Source organism: Balaenoptera acutorostrata, chromosome 16 (genome assembly GCF_949987535.1).
Source record: "Balaenoptera acutorostrata chromosome 16, mBalAcu1.1, whole genome shotgun sequence".
In the NCBI taxonomy this organism is placed as follows: domain Eukaryota; kingdom Metazoa; phylum Chordata; class Mammalia; order Artiodactyla; family Balaenopteridae; genus Balaenoptera; species Balaenoptera acutorostrata.
Genome location: NC_080079.1, coordinates 39,625,004 through 39,646,936, shown reverse-complemented (window position 1 = coordinate 39,646,936; position 21,933 = coordinate 39,625,004). Strand labels below are relative to the sequence as shown.

General features: G+C 46.6%; 1 protein-coding gene across 10 annotated transcripts in view; it reads right to left on the bottom strand.

Moving 5' to 3' along the window:
* Positions 1 to 15,969, bottom strand: part of SGMS1 (sphingomyelin synthase 1) — a 302,749-nt gene extending 286,780 nt beyond the window's left edge. For all 10 annotated transcript variants that reach the window (XM_057530919.1, XM_057530928.1, XM_057530922.1 and 7 more), the window contains exon 1: positions 15,726 to 15,969. The gene's annotated coding sequence lies outside the window, so the exon portion shown is untranslated. The remainder of the gene's footprint in view (positions 1 to 15,725) is intronic.
* Positions 15,970 to 21,933: the final 5,964 nt, after the last annotated feature.

The window sequence follows — 21,933 nt, the reverse complement described above, 5'->3', positions numbered from 1 at the left end:
CCCCACTCCCAAAACGACTGTGCCTCCACCACCCTTTCCCCCGCAGAGCCTCGAACTGCGGGGGAGAAAGGAAGACAGACAGTAAGGCAGTGTCAGTAACACATCTCAGTGACTTACTTCAAGCTTTCTAGGAAATCAGTGATTTCAGGTCAGGGATGTAGCCAGTAACAAGTATACAGAGACATACCTGATCGGACCTCACAGGTGGTTGAACATGCCTGTTAAGGAGTCACTGTTTTTGGAGTCCTCCTATGAGTATTTATAAAACTTTATGAGAAAGTCAATATGGCTTGACTATTTCCCTAGTAGACGGTACGCTAATTGAGGGCAGGAAACATAACTGCCTAGTTCCTCACTCTGTCACCAGCGTCCAGCAGGGCTCCTGGCTCATGGTAGGCACCCAACTAGTATTTTCTGAATAGTTTATTTTTTACAAGGGCAGTATGTAACTTTTTGAACATAACAATGTTTTTTGAACAACTTTCTATGAATATTCCTCTGGATATTATTTTTTAGGGTTGCCAAGTATTCCATTATTTGGATATATGTCATTTGTTTAACCAACCCCCAACTGTTGTATACTTAGGTTTTCAACTTTTCACTATGACAAACAGCTCTGGGATGAATAATGGTCTTAATTATTTCTTAAAATAAACCCCAAGAAGTAGAACTGCTGGATCAAATAGTAGGTCAATATCAACGCCCTCCCTCTTAAAAGCTACCCTCCATACCCTCATCTTGAAGGACAATTGTCATGAGCTTTATTATTTACGTAAACTATTATGGACTTCTCAAGCAGAGGAATCTCCTAAAACAGGTGCCTTTGACATCAACAGCCAAAGTCCTAGACTGTCCTCTCCAGACCTACAGTCAATGCCCATCAGACTCAGAAATCTGAGAAGCATCACCTGCTCAAGTGGTCTTCTGCTCTCTTCCTGAGACCCAGCCTCCTCCTCCTGCTGAGTGGATGACAAAACCACATTGCAGCATCACATACACCTCCCCCACTCTCTCCCACTGAGTTGGCTGGTCTTCCATGATGCCAGCTTTATCATTTTGCTTCTCTTTTTTCTCAGAGGAATAACTGAACGTGTCCCCACCATAAGACACAGAAATGGCAAGTCCCAGATAAGCGCACTGAGGCTCTCGGCCTGTGTCTGCCTCCTCGCTTTAGGCAAATCACATTAGTTCCTCTACAAAGGGGACAGACAGCAATAAAGAGAAGCCCTCAATGGCCCAATTCTATCTTTTCATCCACTTTCATACAAATAAACCTTTCAGGGACTTCCCTGGCGGTTCCACTGCAGGGGGCAGAGGTTCCATCCCTGGTCAGGGAACCAAGATCCCGTGGGCCGTGCGGCCTAAATAAATAAATAAATAAATAAATAAATAAATAAATAAATAAACAAACATTTCAGAGCTCTTCCTGGTGGATTTAATGAAAGCTTTAGACACTCTCACCAGAAAAATGCACACACCCAGAATGATAAACTGGATTTCAATGGCTTCAGGAAACCCATCCATGGACCCTAGTAAGAACCCCTAGGCCACTCATCGGGCCTTCAAACAAACGGTCAAAAGGAGGCCTGAGATATTCCTGGGGGTGTTCACACCACCCTGTCTCTGTCTCTAAAATCAAAGGGAGGGGAAAGCCAGCCATGATCAGGGCCCCGATGGAAACCTGGAACTCAGCCCAGCACAACTGCTGCTAACTCTGCAGGGCCTTTCAAAGGAACTCAGGTGTCACTACACAAACAGCAGCAGTACTGCAAATGTCAAATGACCGACCGTGTGCGCGGGTGCAGAGCTGTTACAAGGCTCGCTGAGGCTCTGCCTCCTGACCCCCTGGCGGGCCTCACATTTGTTGACTTGATTGTCCTGTCCGCCCCATCACCAGGAAAACTCCATGCGCATGGAGACTTTGCTTTGTCCACGCCTGTATACTCAGCCTCATCCAAGTCAGAAATGCTGGTCCCACTGGGTCTGAAGGCGCATGCTGGAGACTGAGGCCACCACGAAGACTTTCACAGAGAGCAATGACACACATGGGCCATTCTGTGCACTTGGGATCTTAGGGTGCAGAGACCGAACTCGCAGCCAGGAGAACAGGGACAGGCTCTGGGATGAGATCAGGAAGAATCGTAAGGGATCGGATGAGAGACCACGTGATAAAAATCTCAACAACACACGGCCACGAAGTTGGGGACAGATGGACAGTCCCAGGGCACCATCTCTAAGTCTCGCTCACGGTCTACCTAGTCAAGTGAACAGTCAACACGCTGGCCAGGGAGCGGAAGGGAAACTGGAGACTATCCCCTCCCTCTCAGACGGGAATCCTCTGCTGCCACCTCCCAAGGTCACCTCCGCAACTGGGAAGGTGCTCTGCACCTCCGCAGGCACGTACCAAGGGCCTTCAGAAGGACAACACTGCGACGTAGTGCTTATTATTCCCATTGCACACGAGAGAAAGCCAGCGGCCCAAAAGGATGGCCACACGTGTCCCCACTTGCTCTCTCGGTCTCAGGTGACCAGAGCAGCCTGGCTCGGGCTGAAGGCCATGGATCACCCCACACAGGTGTTTCTCTCACGACACCCTTTTGATCCCAGCACGCCGCCCATTGGGCCGTCCTCTCCTCTTCCACCCTCCCAGCCCGTCCCTCTCCCTCCTGATTTCCTTGGGAGCAATGAACTCCTCCCTTCTGGCCTCAGGCCGATGGGCACCCCACCCCCTTTTCAGACTTCTGCCCAAACCCTCAGCCTGTGTTTGCCAGAAGGGTAAAAGTGGCTCCCTTCCCCCCAGCTGCTCTTCCTCTCCCCTTTGTGATGTCCCCAGCCTCCGCTCCTGCCCTCACAGCTGGAGGGGGGATTCCCTTCAGCCGCCCCTCCCCCGCTCCTTCGGGGATGGTTTCTTGAGCTCTCTCTCTGCCTCTCTGCTCCCGGGACCTTTCCTCCCATCCCTAACCTTCACCTGACCTGTGACTCTTGGGAGCTCCGTCCGGAACCTGAGCATTACCCGCTCTCCTGGCTCACCCACGCCGCCACCCCACCGCACAACCTCAGGCTGATCACCCCTTACGATCTGTCCTTCTATCACACGTCCTAACATCCTTCACTGATTCACACAGTATGCCTGGGACTAAAACACTGAACAGCCCACACTGTGCACCTGTAATAGAGACAGGCTGCCAGGAGGGGCATCAATCACAAGCTGGAAAATACCACAGTGAAGAATCAACCGCTTACTGCTGTTTCTAGAAAGTGGTTTGGACGTGCAACTAACAGGATTGGGGAAGGCGGTTCTGAAATAAGATTCTTTTTTATTAACAGGAGAATAAACGACTGATGAAATGGAGTTCATGAGCCCCTCTTTTCAGGTGTCCCCTAGTCACAGGGCTCACAGATGTGGGGACCAGGTGACTATGCGTCAACTAATCCAAACTCTCCACTTACAGATAAGGAAGCCGAGGCCCAAGTTTGCCAAGGTCACAGTGTTGGCACTCTGCCTTAGCTTGCATGGTATTTGCAAGGGTATTAAGGAAAGGGGGGGGGGGAAGAGAGAAGGGGAGGGAAGAGGGAAGAAGGAAAGTGAGAAGTGCAAACCACTGAAAACAAAACTGAAAGTGGAATTTAGCACTTTGCCAAAAATTAAGGGCAAATAAAACCTTGCTTTTAATAAAGAATCTTTCTTTTAAAAGCTGATGTACCTTAAAGATAGAAAGGCATTAATCTTCTGCAGGTTTTACATTCCTAGGAAATAGCGAAAAATTAGCCACAGTTGTCAAAGACAAAAAAAGTAAACTAGAATGTGCCCCTCTGACCTCCTAAGTGGTTCTGAAGGGCACTTCCAGCTCTGGATTCTTACAGCGCCCATGTGCCCAGATTCCCCTCTGTGGTTAGAATTCTCTCACTCAAAATGGAAATCCCAAAAACAAAAGAAAGAAGGAAACAAAACCGGAATACACCAGTTCCAGTTCCATCTGTGCTACCCTCTGGTGTTAGTCACCTTCCCACGTGCGCTGTCACACAGGGAACCAGGAGCAGGCCACCTCCCCGTCCAGCCCTCCCGCCCCACCCCAGGGTGCTGGGTGTGCAGCTGCCATACTGCACCCACTAGTTGGTCATGACATTTATCCGTGGACATGTCTGTCTCCCCCACTAACCCCTCAGGAACCCAGACCCCATCTCACTCATCCCTATATCTCCAGGCCTAACGGGTCTGGCCCATAACAGACCCTCACCCTGTGTTCACCCCCTGCCGCTGTAAACCCCTGGCTGAGAAGGTCTGGCGTATATGCTCAGGCCTGTCTGCCCTCCCCAGTCTTCCCTTGGCCCTCCCCCATTCTCTCTGCCCTGCCACGTCCCCTCACCAAGCACACAAGCTAATCCCGGCTACTGGGGTCACAGGAGAGCCGCGACAACCGGCACAGGGAAAATCTGGAACGTTTCTTCCCAGATACAATTGACTTGTAATCCTAAAGTAATCCTAAGTCCCCATTTCCTACAAAACCTTTCAATTCTAAAAATTTCTAATTCCTCAGTTTTATGTGTAACATTCTTCAGATGGGGGCAGTGCAGTCTCAATTGCACAACAGAAAACTTTGGCTGGAGTAACAGTGGACCGCACTTGGTGAGGGCTTCCTGTGTGTGAGGCTGTGTTAAATTTGGACACACGGTAGCTATTTTACCTCACAACAGCTAGAGACAGGTACACAGTCCTTCTTTTGCTTTTCTTTTCTTTGTTTTTTTTAAGTGCCTTCTTACAAACAGATAGTTTTCTACTACAATTAGCCCAGTCAAATAAGATTATCCTCTGTCTCTCTACTGTCAGGCTATGTATCTTCATACACTTTTAATTTCTCTGTGCCTAAATTTTCCCACGGGGTTAAACAGTAGACACAAAGCCTTTTTTGTGCCTATGGCAGGGAGTGGGGAACGTGGAAAATAGCAAAATAAAAACAAATCAGGTGGGACTTCCCTGGTGGCTCAGTGGTTAAGAATCCACCTGCCAATGCAGGGGACATGGGTTCGAGCCCTGGTCCAGGAAGATCCCACATGCTGTGGAGCAACTAAGCCCGTGCGCCACAACTACTGAGCCCGAGCTCTAGAGCCTGCGAGTCACAACTACCGAGCCCACGTGCCACAACTACTGAAGCCCACGTGCCTAGAGCTCATGCTCTGCAATAAGAGAAGCCACCGCAAAGAGAAGCCCGCACACCGCAACAAAGACTAGCCCCCGCTCAACGCAATTAGAGAAAGCCCGCGCGCAGGAACAAAGACCTAACACAGCCATAAATAAATAAATTTATAAACAAAAACAAAATCAGGTCATCTTCCTAAAGCGGGATGCATTTGATGGCAGTTCATGCTTCTAATAAATCTTGACTTGCATTTCCAAATTTTCTCTCCACCCCGGGTTATCATCCATCTAACCCATGTCACAAACACTGGCAAGGACAGAAAGCAATTTCTGCGCTGCCCTGACTCAGACATCCCTCTGCTGGCGTAGATAAACAGGACCATGTGAGTTCAGTTTTTATTCCATGAGGGGGACAGTATTTAAAATTTCTCAATCTGAAATCATCTCACCTGACTGTAACTGAAGTAGGAGCCGCTGGCTCTTCACTGACGTGAGTATTGCTTATGGAAGTGGTTCTCAAAGAGGGGTCCCAGGCCAGCAGAATCAGCATCACCTTGTCCTGGGACTTGTAAACTACTAGGTCCCACCCCAAGCTACTTGCCTCAAAAACTCTGGTGGGGATGGGCCCAGCACAGGGTGTTTTAACAAGACTCCAGGTGATTCTAATATCTGTTGAAATTTGAGAACTATCAACGTAGGCTGAGAAACCTCCAAGGTCATGGGAATGCCCTGCTGGGCTAACGTGTGCTTCACAATTCTAGGTAATTACAATGGCGCCCCACCAAGAGCACTTACTCTGGTAATTTCTGTCAACTGGCAAAGGCCCCAAACATTAAACTCTTTCAGGGCCCTCCTACTTTGTTGGGCAAATTACTCGTGCCCCACTCTCCTCATCTCTAAAAAGGGATAATAATAACATGCCTCTTACAGGACTGTCCGAAAGGGAAAAGGCCGAAAGGGAAAAGGCTTAGACAGTGTCTGGCATGTGGTTCATCCTCAACAAGTATGAATCCCTATGATTACTACACCTTTGCCAAAAGGTCTAATCAGAACTAGGAATACAGCAAAACAAAACCTGCTTCCTGCATGCTGATGGGAAAATTAATAAAGGGAAACCGCACTAAAATGGAGTCAGAAGGCCTGAAGGCGGAGCACTCATGCAGTACCACTGGATATTAATTTCAGGAAGAATTGTCAATTACACACCCTAACAGAAGAATCATCAATGGGAAAGAATCACCACTTACAGGCCCCAACAGGAAAAGATGTACACTGCATCTTCCACAAGAAATCGACTACCCCAGCAACTCAGCCAATGAGAAACCGTCATCACCCTCAACCCTCACCTTTTTCCAATGGACTTTCCTTCAAAACAACCCTTTCCAACTTCCTCCTTTTTCTCTATAAAATAACATTACTCTCCTTTGTTTGTTGGGCTTGCCTATGACTTTTGCCATGGCTTACTTGTCCTGAATTGCAATTCTCTGCTATTCCCAAATAAACCCACTTTTGCCAGTAAAATAATCATAATGTTTAAGGTCAACACTAGCCACCTGACTGAGGACATTCAGGACCAAGAGACAGCACCTGGCTTCATTGTCTGTCAAACATTTACTTGCTCAGTCTACAACTGAGCGCCCACCACATGCCCGGCAACCTGAAGAAAAAGAATTCTCTCTCCAGTACTGTGCCTCCGACAGTCTTTCTGGACATCCAACAACTCTGGGGCATAAGGCCTCAAATACCTCATGGGAGATAATGGGAGGAACGCAATGAATATTAACAAAAGTAAGAACAGCTAACATTTATATTGTGATTACCTTGTGCCATGAACTAAGCACATGACAAAGGTTAACTTACAGTCCTCAACCTCTGAGGTACCTGCTGTTATGAGACCCACCAATGAGGATTAGGGAAACTGAGGCACATAAGGTTTACATAACTTCTCTAAGGTCCTACAGCTCCTAAATGGTAAGGCCAAGACCTGAACTCAGGAACAGTGTGCTCTTAACCGCTATATTATATGACAGAGAGCTATTAGTTACCTAGGTATCTACTAGCCACTTGTTGTCACTGTTTCCAAAGCAATGATTTTTAAGACACTTAAATTTAGGCATACAATCCACTGTCATGGAGTTCAATACTAGGCTCCCAAAGCCCTGGACAGAAATGCTAATTATACTTGGTTTCTCAGTCCCCTTCACTCTCCCGTAATCTAATTCTACTCAAGTCAAGTCAAAGTCTCACAGACTGGACAGCTACATGTGACAGAATGAAATTAGAGCATACTCTAACACCATATACAAAAATAAACTCAAAATGGATTTAAGACCTAAATGTGAGACCAGAGACTATAAAACTTCTAGAGGAGAACATAGGCAAAACACTCTTTGGCATATATCGCAGCAATATATTTTTGGATCTGTCTCCTAGAATAATGGAAATAAAACAAAAATAAACAAATGGGGCCTAATTAAGCTTAAAAGCTTTTGCACAGCAAAGGAAACCATAAACAACATGAAAAGACCACCTATGGTCTAGGAGAAAAATATTTGCAAAGGATGCTACCAACAAGGGATTAATTTCCAAAATATACAAACAGCTCATACAGCTTAATATCAAAAAACAAACAACCCTATCAAAAAATGTGCAGAAAACAAAAGAGGCCGCGATAGTGAGAGGCCCGCGCACTGCGATGAAGAGTAGCCCCCGCTCGCCGCAACTAGAGAAAGCCCTCGCACAGAAATGAAGACCCAACACAGCCAAAAATAAATAAATAAATAAATAATTTAAAAAAAAAAAAATGTGCAGAAGACCTAAAGATACTTCTCTCCAAAGAAGACATACAGACATACAAGCACATGAAAAGATGCTCAATATCGCTAATTATTAAAGAAATGCAAATCAAAACTACAATGAGGTATGACCTCACACCAGTCAGAACAGTCATCATTAAAAAGTCCACAAATAATAAATGCTGGAGAGGGTGGGGAGAAAAGTGAAACCTCCTACACTGTTGGCGGGAATATAAATTGGTACAGCCACTATGGAAAACAGTATGGAGGTTCCTTAAAAAACTAAATATAGAGCTTTCCTGGGTGGTGCAGTGGTTAAGAATCCGCCTGCCAATGCAGGGGACACAGGTTCGAGCCCTGGTCTGGGAAGATCCCACATGCTGCGGAGCAACTAAGCCTGTGCGCCACAACTACAGAGCCTGTGCTCTAGAGCCTGTGAGCCACAACTACTGAGTCTGCCTGCTGCAACTACCAAAGCCCATGTGCCTAGAGCCCGTGCTCCGCAACAAGAGAAGCCACTGCAATGAGAAGCCCGCGCACCGCAACAAAGGGTAGCCCCCGCTCACCACAGCTAGAGAAAGCTGGCACGCAGCAACAAAGACCCAACACAGCCAAAAATAAATAAATGTATTAAAAAAAAAAACTAAACATAAAGTTACCATATGGTCCAGCAACCCCACTCCTGGGCACATCCGGAGAAAACTCTAATTCGAAAATATACATGCACCCCAGTGTTCACTGCAGCACTATTCACAATAGCTAAGACATGGAAGCAGCCTAAATGTCCACTGAGAGATGAATGGGTAAAGAAAATGGGATATGTGTGTGTGTATATATATATATATATGTGTGTGTGTATGTATATATATATATATATAAAATGGAATATTAGCCATAAAAAAAGAATGAAATGCCATTTGTAGCAACATGGATGCACCTAAAGATTATCATACTAAGTGAAGTAAGTCAGACAAAGACAATTATCATATAACATCATTTATAAGTGGAATCTTAAAAAATGATACAAATGAACTTATTTACAAAACAGAAATAGACTCACAGACATAGAAAACAAACTTACGGTTACTAGAGGGGATAGCAGTGGGGGGCGGGAGAGGGGGAGATAAATTAGGAGTTTGGGATTAACATATAAACACTACTATATATAAAGTAGGTAAACAACAAGGATCTTCTGTATAACACAGGGAACTATATTCAGTATATTGTAATAACATAATGGGAAACAATCTGAAAAAATATATATATACATATGTATGTATAACTGAATCACTGTGCTGTACACTTGAAACTAACACAACATGATAGATTAACTATACTTCAATTAAAAGAAAAAAAAACTCTCACAGAACAGCATTTCTCCCTACTCATAACTCCCCTGGTACCACACCACTTAACCTTAATTAAAAGCCATCTGTCACATAGAGTTCTCTGTTTCTTATATATTGGTCTTTTCTTCCCTACTGGACTGTAACATTCTTTGGAAGTATCCATACTTTCTGTGAAACCCCACAAAATTAGGTAGAAGCATGGACTTACATGTATAGAATTGGAGAGTGTTACATAGTTAATTGGTTGGCTTATTCACTTTGCTTTTCTGACACTTCTTTGTTTATCAATCCCTAAGAAGTAGAATAAAAGTATGAAGTTTTTGCTATTGAAAGACAGCATTAGGGGAGGTGTTACACCAACATTTACTGAGCAGCAAATGTTTCAAGATTTGTACTCCTGCCTCTCCTACATTATCTCATTTAAAGGCCTCAGCAGCTCAGCAGCCTTGTAGAGGAGGCTGCTGGGATCTAGCTTGAGGAAGGAGGAACCTGGGGCCACCAAAGGTGAGAACTTGCCCAGTGTCACTCAAGGTCAGTGAATGGAGAACAGAGATTGAAACATCTGTCCCCCAAGCCCCTACACTCTGCCTTCCTCTAAGGTTCAGACTAAAAAGCCCAAGCTCAAATTCTCCTCGAAACAACACATTACTTTTGTAAAAAATGTTGTGACAGAGAAAATTTTAAACTCTATTATATGTCATTAAAAAAAGATGGGGCAACCATGTTCATGGATAGAATTACAACATTAAGAAGGAAGAAGTGTCAATTCTCCCCCATGTTAGACTATACATTCAATGCAGTGCCAATCACATTTCCAAGACTTTGTAGAGAATTTGACAAGCATTCCAAAATGTATATGGAAGAAAAAAGATCCACAAATAACTAAGTTCTGAAAAAGAAGAGCAAAGAAGGGGCTCACTCTGCCATATAAGACACACTGCAGAGCTATAATAATAAAAGTAATTTGGCACAGAAATAGATGACTGGGACAGAATAGAGAATTTAAACCCTGTGAGGAATCTCAAAATCTGAAAATGCAAACTAACCAATTTGTAGCAGAAAGCAGACCAGTGGTTGCCTGGGCCTGGGGACAAAGGGAGGGATGGAAGACAAAGGGGAAGTTTTAGGGTGAGGGAAATGCTCTGGATCTTGACTGTGTGGTTTCACAAGTATGCACATCTGTCAAAATTCATTAGATTGTACATTTTAAATGTACAGGTGAAGTTTACCATACATAAATTATAACTCAATAAAGTAGAAAAAAATAGACTCGTGCATGTGGGAACCTGATGTATGATAGAGGTGGCTCCAAATTCATCCCTAAAATACTAGAAAAAAAATACACTGGTTAATGATTTTGGGAAAACTGGCTCACAACATGGAAAGGAAAAAATAACACCGGATTCCTTCCATACACCGTGTATTAAGACGAACCTCAAACAGATTACAGCCCTCACTGTGAAAGGTAAAAGCAGGAAGTTGACAGAAGAAAATATAGAATATATTTGTAATGTTGGGGTAAGGAAGAACATTTTAAGATTCCTAATGTACAAAAGGCAAAAATTAATGGCACTGGGCTATATCAAAATTTTAAATTTCTGAAAGTTACCACTGATAAAGTTAATAGATAGCAGAATGAGATTAATATCTAGGATATTTAAGACATCTGCAAAGCAATACATTAGAAAAACAGACTAAAGCCAGTCAAAGAAATGGTAATAGCTAACAAATATATTAAAAGATGCTCAAATTCATTAAGAAATTACGTAAGTTCACGTTAAAACAATAAGAAGCCATCAAGTACTGGTAAAATTAGAAAGACGGTTAATATCAACCACTAAGGAGGATGTGGTGAATTAGGAGCCCCTCATGCACTGCTGTGAGAGTGTCAACCAGTCCAGCAACACTGGAGACTAATTTGGCAGTATTTAATAAGAACAGGTGTGTTTGTTCTCTTTTACCCAGCCCTCCCACTCTTGGGTAGATACCCTTAGAGCAGTGCTCCTCAAACTTTCCTATGCACCAGAGTCTCCAGGCTGGATTTCCTAAAACACAAATTGATGGGGTCTGCCCCAGGGTTCCTGATTCAGGAGGTCTAGGTTAGGTCCCGAGCACCTACAAGTCTAACAGTTCCCAGGTGAGGTTGATGCTGCTCAGTATGGACCACTGTAAGAACCACTACCCTAGAGAGATTCTCACAGGCATCATTAAGAGATGCCTCAGGATATTCCTTCATCACAGCTTTGCTCGTGGTAGCAGGAGTGGAGGTGACCTAAGTGTGCATCATTAGAAAAATGGGTAAGTGAAACTAGTGGGTACGTAGCAGGCCAGCCGTAAAAAGCAGCAGTCATAGCAATGCACTGGATAAACCTATACTAACATAGATCTCTCAAATAAAATGTTGAATGAAATTCTTTTGACTTTTATGAATGTCTGAAAATTTCCCTAACAAAAAGTTTTAATATTGAATGGAAAAGCAACCGAATGAAAACATAGCAGCACAGCACTACTTACCTGAACTGAAAACATGCACACAAGAACACAACATCTTTAACAAGGATAGAGACATACCCAAGAACATCCAACACAAGAGAGGAAGCTCCTCTGACGGAGAGGGGAATGAGAGTGGGAACAAAGGAAAAAACAAAACAAGAAAGGGGCTTTGCACGGGGAGATCTTATGCCAAAAATTGAAGCATGTTAACTCAACCCTCAGCACCAGGAAGTCTCAAAGGTGAAAACTACCTCACCTATATTTACACACAATGGTTGCTTCAGTGAAAGCCCCCAGAAGCTTTGCAGGCTAAGAGGGCAGATCATCTTGCCACGAGAGAGGGAAGGGGAATCTTTCTGAAATACAAGCTTGGGGTGATTTCAGGTCCCCAGAATTCAACCTGCGACTGAGCCCTGGACTTTCCCTGTGTGACATATTAGTATTTAAAAAGAAGCTGGGATGCTTAGCTTTTGGCAAAGGGTGTACGTGTCTACGTCTTGTGTCTGTGTCTCTTGTCAGAGTGTGTGTGCACGTGTGGGTCTGCGGATTTGTGTGTGGCTATGTGTGTGTGTGTGGTGTGTTTATCTGTGGAGGGAAAGAGGACTAGGGAGGGGAGCAGAGCACTCCAGCACAGACCAAGCCATACCTGTTGATCAGCCATTCGATTCTGTTTTACTGAAACCAGAAGTCACAGTCACAAAACCAAGCCACCTTCCTGGCCCCACCCACCCTTCTCTTCCCTTTTCTTCACCCTCTCCTCCCCGACATCCAACGCTGCTTCCTAACTGCCACATCTAAATATGCTCCTCTGGTGACTGGGTAGCTAGCTTATTAAAGTGACACACTTTACAGCCAAAATTCTTGGGATGTGGTAGGAGATGATAAATGACCATTTATGTTCCTGACCAAGAGCCTTAACAGAAAAGTCCAAAATCTTTAAGACCAGGTATGCCTTACCAGTTCTTCCAGAAGAGACTGCTGTGGTTACAGCTACCATCCAAAAAAGGCAAAGAGAGAGCCAACTACGATCTGTCATGCCCCCCACAAGGTCACGCTGGCCACAGCTTTTTAGGACCATCGAACAGTTTATCATACGAAATGGTGGAAAAGTGTATGGGACGATGAAAAAAGAAAGGTCAGCACTAGTAGAATTTACGTGAGAAAATGCAGCAGCTTTAAGAAAGCAAGCTTCTGGCAGCAGCTTTAAGAAAGCAAGCCCATGCCAGGAAAGTATGTCTTTAGTGGAAGAAGAAAGAGCTTAACAACTGGAGGAAGGCACAGAATAGCAAAGGTAAAATGCAGAATGAGCTGGACAAACACTCAGGCCTCCCTCAAAGACGGGCCAGGTTATCCCCCTGTGCAAACAAGCCAGAATTTTTATTCCCAAAACACTGTTTTGTCTCTTTTACGGCAGCACTTTTCATTGGAAGATAAAGGCTTAGGAATTCTACCGTTTTCCTGAAATGTTTTGTATAAAATGAAGTTTTGTAAAAAAAAAAAAAAAAAGCGTATTTGATATGCAGCCGGAGCACTTTTTAATTTAAAAAATGTATAATGGTTATACGTAGGAGTCTTCTAGGTTTTCATGAGATATGTTAGCAAAACAAGCTTATGCTTTTTCAGTTGACATGCAGGATCTGTCACAATTTGAAAATTAAGGGACTTAACCAGGAAAAAAGTAAAAGGGTTGAGGCTTCAAGCTAAAATTCAATGTCTAAGGTCAACATAGGCAATTTTGACGTATGAAAACATACAAAGTTCTTTAAACGTCGAAACTTACCGACAAGCTTCTAATACGAAAAATTCTTTAAATTTCAGCTGAATGAGTATCTACAAGTTAGGCACTGCTCAAGATGCTAGAGATCCTCCAATGAATTGCTTTAATAACTGTGTTCCTTTAATGTCATTTATCCATCCCTTGAATTAATTTTTAATGCTCTCTGATGTTTGAAATAGCTCACTACCAGCAATGAAAAGCTGCAGAAATACATCTTACTATTTTACTAAAAATGTAAATTTCTAACCTCTGAAGCAGAAATAGAAGGAAAAGACTTTCTCTGCTTTGCATATTGTTATCGTTTTCTGCACATTAACTAATTACTTAAACTGTGCATGGTGGCAGCTGCCACTTCCTGCTATCCAACGGGTCACAGAACTGGAGAGATTCAAAAACATGCTAGATAGTTTAAGAGAGACAGGGAAGGAACCCAAAAAACCAGGGCCTACTGCCATAAACAGAAAGCAAGATAAGGAAAGTGAGCTGCTCTCTGCAGGAGAGTCTCCTGGAGATTCCCCTGAAGCTGCTGCCGCTTGCTCGCTGGCTTGCTGGCTTGCTTGGCCAAGGTACGGCTTCAGGGCTGAAAGTCTGCCACCTGCTGAATCACCAAACATCCCTGGGCTTCCCTTGGAGCACTGACCAGACGGGGACCCATCCCCCGCCAGGCTTCTCCCGTGAACACCTTCCTCCCCGAACCAATGAAACGCCTAGCCCTCTCCCCTTCCGCACAAGCCAAAACAGCCAACCAACCTCGTTATGCCTGGGCAGCCCTAGGCAACTCCCATCGCGTCGCTACGTCACCAGTCCCACTCCTTTCTTTCTGCCCACTCGGTCCCCCCCCGAATGTTCAACCCCCAGTGCCAAGAAGCGTGGGGAGTTCACAGCACACCATGACGGGCACTTGCCACTTCCACACCCAGGCAGCCAACCCCAAACACCCCCAAGTCCGCAAGCAAAATAACCTGTCCAAACAGCTCTAAAGGTCCAGCAAGGTAAATGTCAAGGGAGCTAGAATAGTAAGCAGGCCCCATAACATAGAAAATAAACTTCCCTTTCAGAAAGCAGCCTTCACTCTTGGTTTCGTAAGTGTGTACTGCTGAAGTTGGTACTGTCTGAAGGTGAAAAGAAACATCTGAGAAGAACCTACATGGGCTCTCTTCACTCCCTCCGGCCCTGGCAACCCTCATCCGGATTTTTACTTGAGACTCCCAAGAGGGAAACAAGCTTTAACCAGAACGCGCCAGTCTGAATCCGTTAGCTAGACCAGGACACCCTACCCGGTCCACCAGAAGAAGCAGAAAGCCCGAGCCTGGGTTAAGAAGGTGGGAGAAACAGCCGCTGCTGTCGCTGCTCTGCCCTTGACACGTCGCCTCGGAACCGCGGAGACCCCTCACTCACGTGAAGGGCCGCGTCCTGGAGAGAATGTCCAGCTCCAGGCTGCGCTGATGACTCCTCCAGGCCTTACCTGTATACACGCTCACCCGGGGGGGGGGGGGGCAGCCCCGCGGGGTGTCGGAGCCACCCCCAACCTGAAGGCTGTTCAGCGGCCTGCGGAGGGGGGCTCGCCTCTCAGGGAAAGGGCTCCCACCTGTTATGTTGTCCAGGGACATCGAGGCGGGGTGGGGAGGGTACCCGAAACCCAGGGCGCCTGGCCGGCTGCGATCGGACCCAGAGGTACCAACTGTCACGCCGCCACCCGGGCGGTGGGGGTAGGGCTGTGATTTGGGGTCGGACCCTGCGGGTCTCCGAACCCCCGCCGCGCCACTGCCCGAAGGCTACTCGCCTCGCGGTTCTTCGGCCCCGCCACCTTCTGCTCGCCCCAAACCGGCAGTAGGCAGCCTTCCAGCCCGCACGCAAGACCTCTGAAAAGGTGCCCACTGACGCCTCCGCCTTTCTCCCTGCCTCAACTTGGTCCGGGAGCCCCGCGGGCTGCCCGCCCGCTCGGAGCCCCGAGCCCGGCCGCGGGACCCCCCCCCCCCGCGCCCACCCCTCCCCTGGCGCGGTGGCGCGGGGGTAGTGCCCGCCAGGTACGCGCGAGGCAAGGCGCTGGCAGCGCTCACGCCCCCTCGCCCCGGGGCTGCCCGCACACCTTTCCCAGCGTCAGGCCAAGCCCGGGAGGGGGGTGTCCGATCGGCCCCTGGCGACCGGCTCTCTCCCGCCGCCCCACGACTCACTTGCACTGCAGTCGCGGCAGCCGCCGGAATTCCGCTCGCCGAGCCCCCCGCCGCGGAATGAAATCCGGGGCAGGGCAGAGTTGGGGCTCCGCACCCAGATCGCGCTGTCAGGCCGGCTCGCCGGTCGCAAGGGGAGAGCAGCCTTCCCTGGCCGGCCCTTCCCGCTCCCGTCCTGGCCCCCGCCGCCGCCACCGCCGCCGCCGCCGCCGCTGCCCCGGCCGCTGCCTAGCTGATGCGAACGCTTCCGACTTGCCACAGCTAGCCTACCGGGCTGCGGAGCATGCCCAGTCCGCTGCACGAGCCTGCCCAGCTACCCGCTCGACGCGAATCCGCTCCTCCGGGTGTTCGCTGCGGCCAGGAAGGCGGGGAAGGAGGGCGGGGCAGGAGGGCGGGGTCTGTGGGGAGCTCATCCCAGGACCCAGCGGGAGCCGAGCCAGACTGCGCACCTAGGGGCTGGTGAGGCTTTGCCCTCTGTTATTTTACTTTCAAGTAATTGGAAGCTCGGGAGGCGGACGTGTTCCCCAACGACGAGAAAGGCCCAGCTTGCACATTTTTAGGGGGCCGTTTAGTCAGGCAGGAGGGGAGACGAGTTTTACGGTCGGGGGCAGTATACCGTTTGGGGCAGAGCCGGAGAGTTGAAGAGCTAGAGCTGGTCAGAACAGAGAACGCAAACTCGGCCTTCTGGAGACCCGGCCCGCGGGCACGAGTTTGCGAGCTACCCGAGTCTCTTCCCCACCGAGCCTAGGAGTGCAGCACTTGGAATTAACTCGAAATTGATCATTTTTTTAAACTAAAAAAATTTTTTAATAAAAAAAATGTAGAAAGGGCCGACCGCAGCCTCTACAGCCCATTTTCAAATCTTATTCACAGACTCTCACTCCAGAAACAATGAGTCAGGGCGAGTAAGGCCCGAATAGCTCCAGTCTGATAGGGAGAGACTCAGGCCGCTACAGGGCCGCCCCACCCCGACCCTTCCCGGCCCCACCTCCTGCCGGCCCCACCTTCTGCCGGCCCCGCGGAGTTGCGGGGAAAACCTGGAGAGCGGGCGTGCCCGGGCCGGAGCACTGCGCATGCCCAGTGGCCCGACCTGGTGCTGGTCGCCCGAAGGAAGGTTTTTCTCGGCTCCCTGAGCGCGACCCCAGCGCCCGGGTTAGGTGGGGAGAACTGGCTTTCCGCTTCGGGGCCCTCCCTTTGTGTCCGTACCGTTCTGTACCCCGGTGGCGGAGAGGCAACCCGGGGCTGCGCGTCCCGCTGGGTCAGGGACTCGGCGAGCGGGGGAGGGGGCGTGCGGCGGCATCGCCGTGGCACGTGACTGTCCGTGGCGCTCCGGGCAGCCATCTTCCGCTCGGCCATCGGTCCGTGGGCGTTCGGAACGGACCGGAGAGCTGGCGGGATGGGAGCAGAGAGGTGTGCTCCCCACCACGCCCACCCGCCAGACTCCATATGCTCTGCACCTGCCTCCGCCCCGCCCGGGAGAGCGGGAATCGCGGCACTGGCCCCAGGTTTCTGAGAGGACAGGCTCCCGCGCGGGCTAAAAACAGCGGCTGCGAAATCGAGAGGGCAGGACTCCGGGGGCGGATGGCCTCTACTTTTCCCCAGAGGCGGAAGTTGGAGAAAGGGGTCCCCTTCCGTAAGGCAGTGACCGCTGCTCCAACTTCCTCCCTGTTCTAATCTATTCCGTGCAGAGACGTGGCGTGTTGGCAGGAACATTTGGACAGAGGCCGTCGCTCTTCTCTGAGATGTAATATCCCATGGCCACTGCTGGTGGACAGCTTGGATGGTGATGTTAATAGCATTTATTGAGGTCCTGCCACGAACCACTTGGGGTCCCTGTGGTCTTAGGGCCAGATGGGTCACCATCACCCGAGAATCTGTTAGAAACGCAAAATGCCCTGCAGAATCGGAAACACTACTGGGGGAGAGGAGGGATCCTGCAACCTCAAACCCTCCACTGATTCTGCTGACCATTTTACTTATTTCAACTAAGCCTTAGGGCGGCTCACTTTATAAACGAGGCATCGAAATTTTACCCCAAAGCAGAGTGAAGACAGTGTGCCCCAGTGCGGGCTTTTTATCGCACCCTCCACTTTGGCTTTACTGGCTGCTTCACCCCTACGTCACTATACTGCTCTTCTCAGGGAGATTAAGAAAGTGCCTTTGTCACTTACGACTTTAAAAATAACAACTGAAATTCAGTTCAACTACATATTTTGAGTGTACAGAGGGCAAAGCTCTTTGAGTCATTGTAGCCCTACTGAGAATTTTCGTCAGTTTACACCTAAGAAGTGCAAGAAAAGGCTTGCTTTCTCATGCTGTAAATTTTTTCAAACTAAGGCAGCGCCAGAAAACTGCTGGCTGGTTTCTCTGAAGTGCTGTTTATGCAGAATGGCCAGACTTTGGACTTCCAGAAAAGGAGGTTCAAGTAAGAAGCTGGCGTAGACTTGCGTCAAGGGGTCTTTACTTTAAAATGCCCCACACCCGAAATGTAAAGCTGATCTGAATTTTGTAAAATATTAGCGGTTTGGGCTTCCCTGGTGGCGCAGTGGTTGAGAATCTGCCTGCTAATGCAGGAGGCACGGGTTCGAGCCCTGGTCTGGGAAGATCCCACATGCCGCGGAGCAGCTGGGCCCGTGAGCCACAATTGCTGAGCCTGCGCGTCTGGAGCCTGTGCCCCGCAACGGGAGGGGCCACGATAGTGAAAGGCCCGCGCACCGCGATGAAGAGCGGTCCCCGCACCGCGATGAAGAGTGGCCCCCGCTTGCCGCAACTGGAGAAAGCCCTCGCACGAACCAAAGACTCAACACAGCCAAAAATAAATAAATAAATAAATAAATAAATAAAGTAGCTATAAAAAATTAAAAAAAAAAAAATATTAGCGGTTTTTGATTGTAAGTGGTTTTCTAGGGTGATAGTTGTAATGTTTTTTTTTTCCTAATTCTGTGTATGTTTGAAATGTTTCATAATAAAAGGCTTTCTAAATTGCTTTCCATGAGTAATTTTACGACTGTATATAATATGACACATGGAAAAAAGCGAAATATAAAACTCCAATTTGTTCCAATTTCATAAAATTCAGAGAGAAAGAGCTATAATAAACTCAGTAAAAAAAAATCTAAAGATACTGAAAGACAGTAAAAATAAATTCTGGGTGAAGTGATTTTAAGAAACACTATAGTTGACTCTCCTTGATATTCAATTTAGTCATGGTCCTTAAGTCACTACTGTTTGTAACCAAAAAAAAAAAATTTTTTTTAAGAAAAATAAGTAATTGTCCTGCTCCATCCACCCAACTCTAAAGAATTTTACCAGTGTATTTTTCTGATCAAAATTTTAATAAGCATCATATTGCCTGGTTGTAAAATTTTAGCATTCTCAAGTACACAGAATATCATTAATTATATTGTTGTCAAGACAACTATGAAATAAAAATGAATCACCTCCAAGTCACAATCTGTCACTAAAATATGTTAAAAATAATATTAAGAGCAAATACAAGAGCAAGCAGTTCACTTGCCAGAACAGCTATTCTGAAGTAGGTGGTTTAGTTCCAGATGGATGATTCCTTCTACCATTAGAAGCTAACCTGCCTGATCAAAAATGTAGTGGTTTTATCCAGTTGATAGTTGACCTGTAAGCAGCATCCATCACTCACCAAACAATAGTCAAATAGTATTCAAGAAGCAAGGAGGCTTCTGTGTGTCCATGGCAATTTGTCTCAGTGGAAGAATCTAGAACCACAAAACCTGAGTAGCAGGAACAAGACCTTATGAGCCCTCTTAGCCCTTTAAACTCATCTGGCCAATCCACAATCCAGTTTCCAAACCAAGGTTGATCAGAAGCGCCAGCTTGCAGACAACAGGGCTGATTCCAAGTATTTGCCCTGGGGCTTAGATCTGGTAACACTCAACCCTCTGTGCCTGTTCCTAGGGCCGTGGTGAGGTTTCCTGGCTTCAATAACTGCCTAGGTTCTCCCCCTGGTCAACAACAAGCTGGAATTTATTTGAAGACACGGGTAAATCAGGGATGCCACTGAGGCACGGGCAGAGGTCAGAACAAGGAACTGGAGTATCGGCAGGAACCCAGGAGGTCTCCCTCTGTTTCCTCTGCACTTCTGTTTACTCTCTCCCTCACGCTATGGCTTTTTCCACCTTTTTAAGCAGATAAGGTAGGGATTCCCCGGAGAAGGAAAACCAGGCATGGCTTTCTTGACATAAGAGAAGCCATTTTTGGCCTAAGCCATTTTGTGATCTAAGCCTGGCTACAATGCTCACCCTTGAACAGGTCTCAGTAATTAATTGTCTTAAGGTAACAAAAGAATGCAGAAACAAACCAGTGTCATCAGGCAAGAGAAGTAACAAGAGCAAAGATAATATATCACTTGTAAAGACTCCCAGTTCTCTTTCAATGGTAAAAATTAGCCTGAAGTGCTGAACCACTAGATCAACTGGCACCTTAAGGGATGATGATGTTAACTTTTTCTGACCTTCATGACGTCAATCAGCTAAAGCTTGGACTCTGGACCACCCAAGACCCTTCATGAATACGCATGTATCCTTAGCTTAAAACTTCCCCAATTTGCTGTTACAGTGACACTGCTTTGGGAAAGATCCTTGGTGTTCTTCTTACTTGCTGCAAGTAATAAATCCCTCCTTCTCATGCTCTTTGGCTTGGTTGTGTCTTTTGGCTTGACGCCCACCAAGAGGCAAACCCAGTTTTAGGGTAACACCTTCCGTTCACAAACCAGGAAATGACCACTTGAGAGTTCCCAAGTTTATTTCTCTTCCAGGGAGTAGCAAGACTGACCCTACCCATGTTCATTATCCCCATTGTCTAGTTGAATCCTATTTCCCCAGATTCCTACTGTCCACTAGAACCAATCCTATTAATATTTCAAAACCCCAAGTCCACCTTTTTCATAAAAGCTTCTCTGCCTTCCAGGACACAGAAACTTCCTATACACACATTTTGGCACTTATTTATGTTACATTATGTCTTTGACAGTTCTCTGTATGTTTCCTGCAAGTAAGTCTTGAGTTCCAACTTACATATTAAATGACATTGACTATATATATATTTATTTTTCATCTTCCATAGCACCTAGCACAGACTTAGCATCAAGTAGCCCATAGTAAATATTTCTTGAACTGTATACTCTTCTCCTTTTTACTTTTCTGTTGCTGCGTTTTTGTTTAAAAAGGGTAAACCACTAGGAATGGAAATGTCCTTGCTATGTTGTCCTTCTCTAATTAGCAACCACCCTTCACAATCTGCTGTGTACATCTAAAGAGGATTTTGAAATTAGACATTTATGACTGGGCGCTAACCAGGGTGTGATGAATCAATACCATCAGCAGAATGCTGCACTAACTGACAGACACAGCACCATTGTCAAGAGTTGTAATTTACTCCTAACTTTTTAAATAGTCATTGTGTAACTCCAAGCAAGGCTTCATTATCACCTCTTAAAATGAGACTAATATAACCCACCCCCTCTTTGCTTTCCATGGGCTTCATGGAAATTATTTAGGTCTTTAATCAGAATGTATGTCTATTAAGTGTTTTATAATTAATTAGAGGTAAACAGAATGAAAACATCAGGTATCAGGCTTCCCTGGTGGTACAGTCATTAAGAATCCACCTGCCAGTGCAGGGGACACGGGTTCAAGCCCTGGTCCGGGAAGATCGCACATGCAGCAGAGCAACTAAGCCTGTGCGCCACAACTACTGAGCCTGCGCTCTAGAGCCTGTGAGCCACAATTACTGAGCCCACGCGCCTACGGCCCGTGCTCCGAAACAAAGAGAAGCCACCGCAATAAGAAGCCCGCGCACCGCAACAAAGAGTAGCCCCACTCACCACAACTGGAGAAAGCCCGCGCGCAGCAAGCAGCAAAGACCCAAGGTAGCCAAAAAAAAATTTTTTTTAATTAAATTAAATCTTAAAAAAAAAAAAAAGTGGGGTAACAGAATCCAAAAAACCTGGGATCTTGAGTTATCAAATATCCTTCTTTGAAGTCACTCAGCAATTTTATATACTATACTTATACCTTAGGTATCCATATTGCATTAATTTAGCCAATGATTGTTCAGCTCTTGATGGACAAGATCAAGTATTTCTGTGCATCCATAAACAGAAATGGATGGAGTACATTCCTTTTCTCCACAGCAGGCACATTCATTGTCATTCTCATCCTATTATTTGCCCATCATC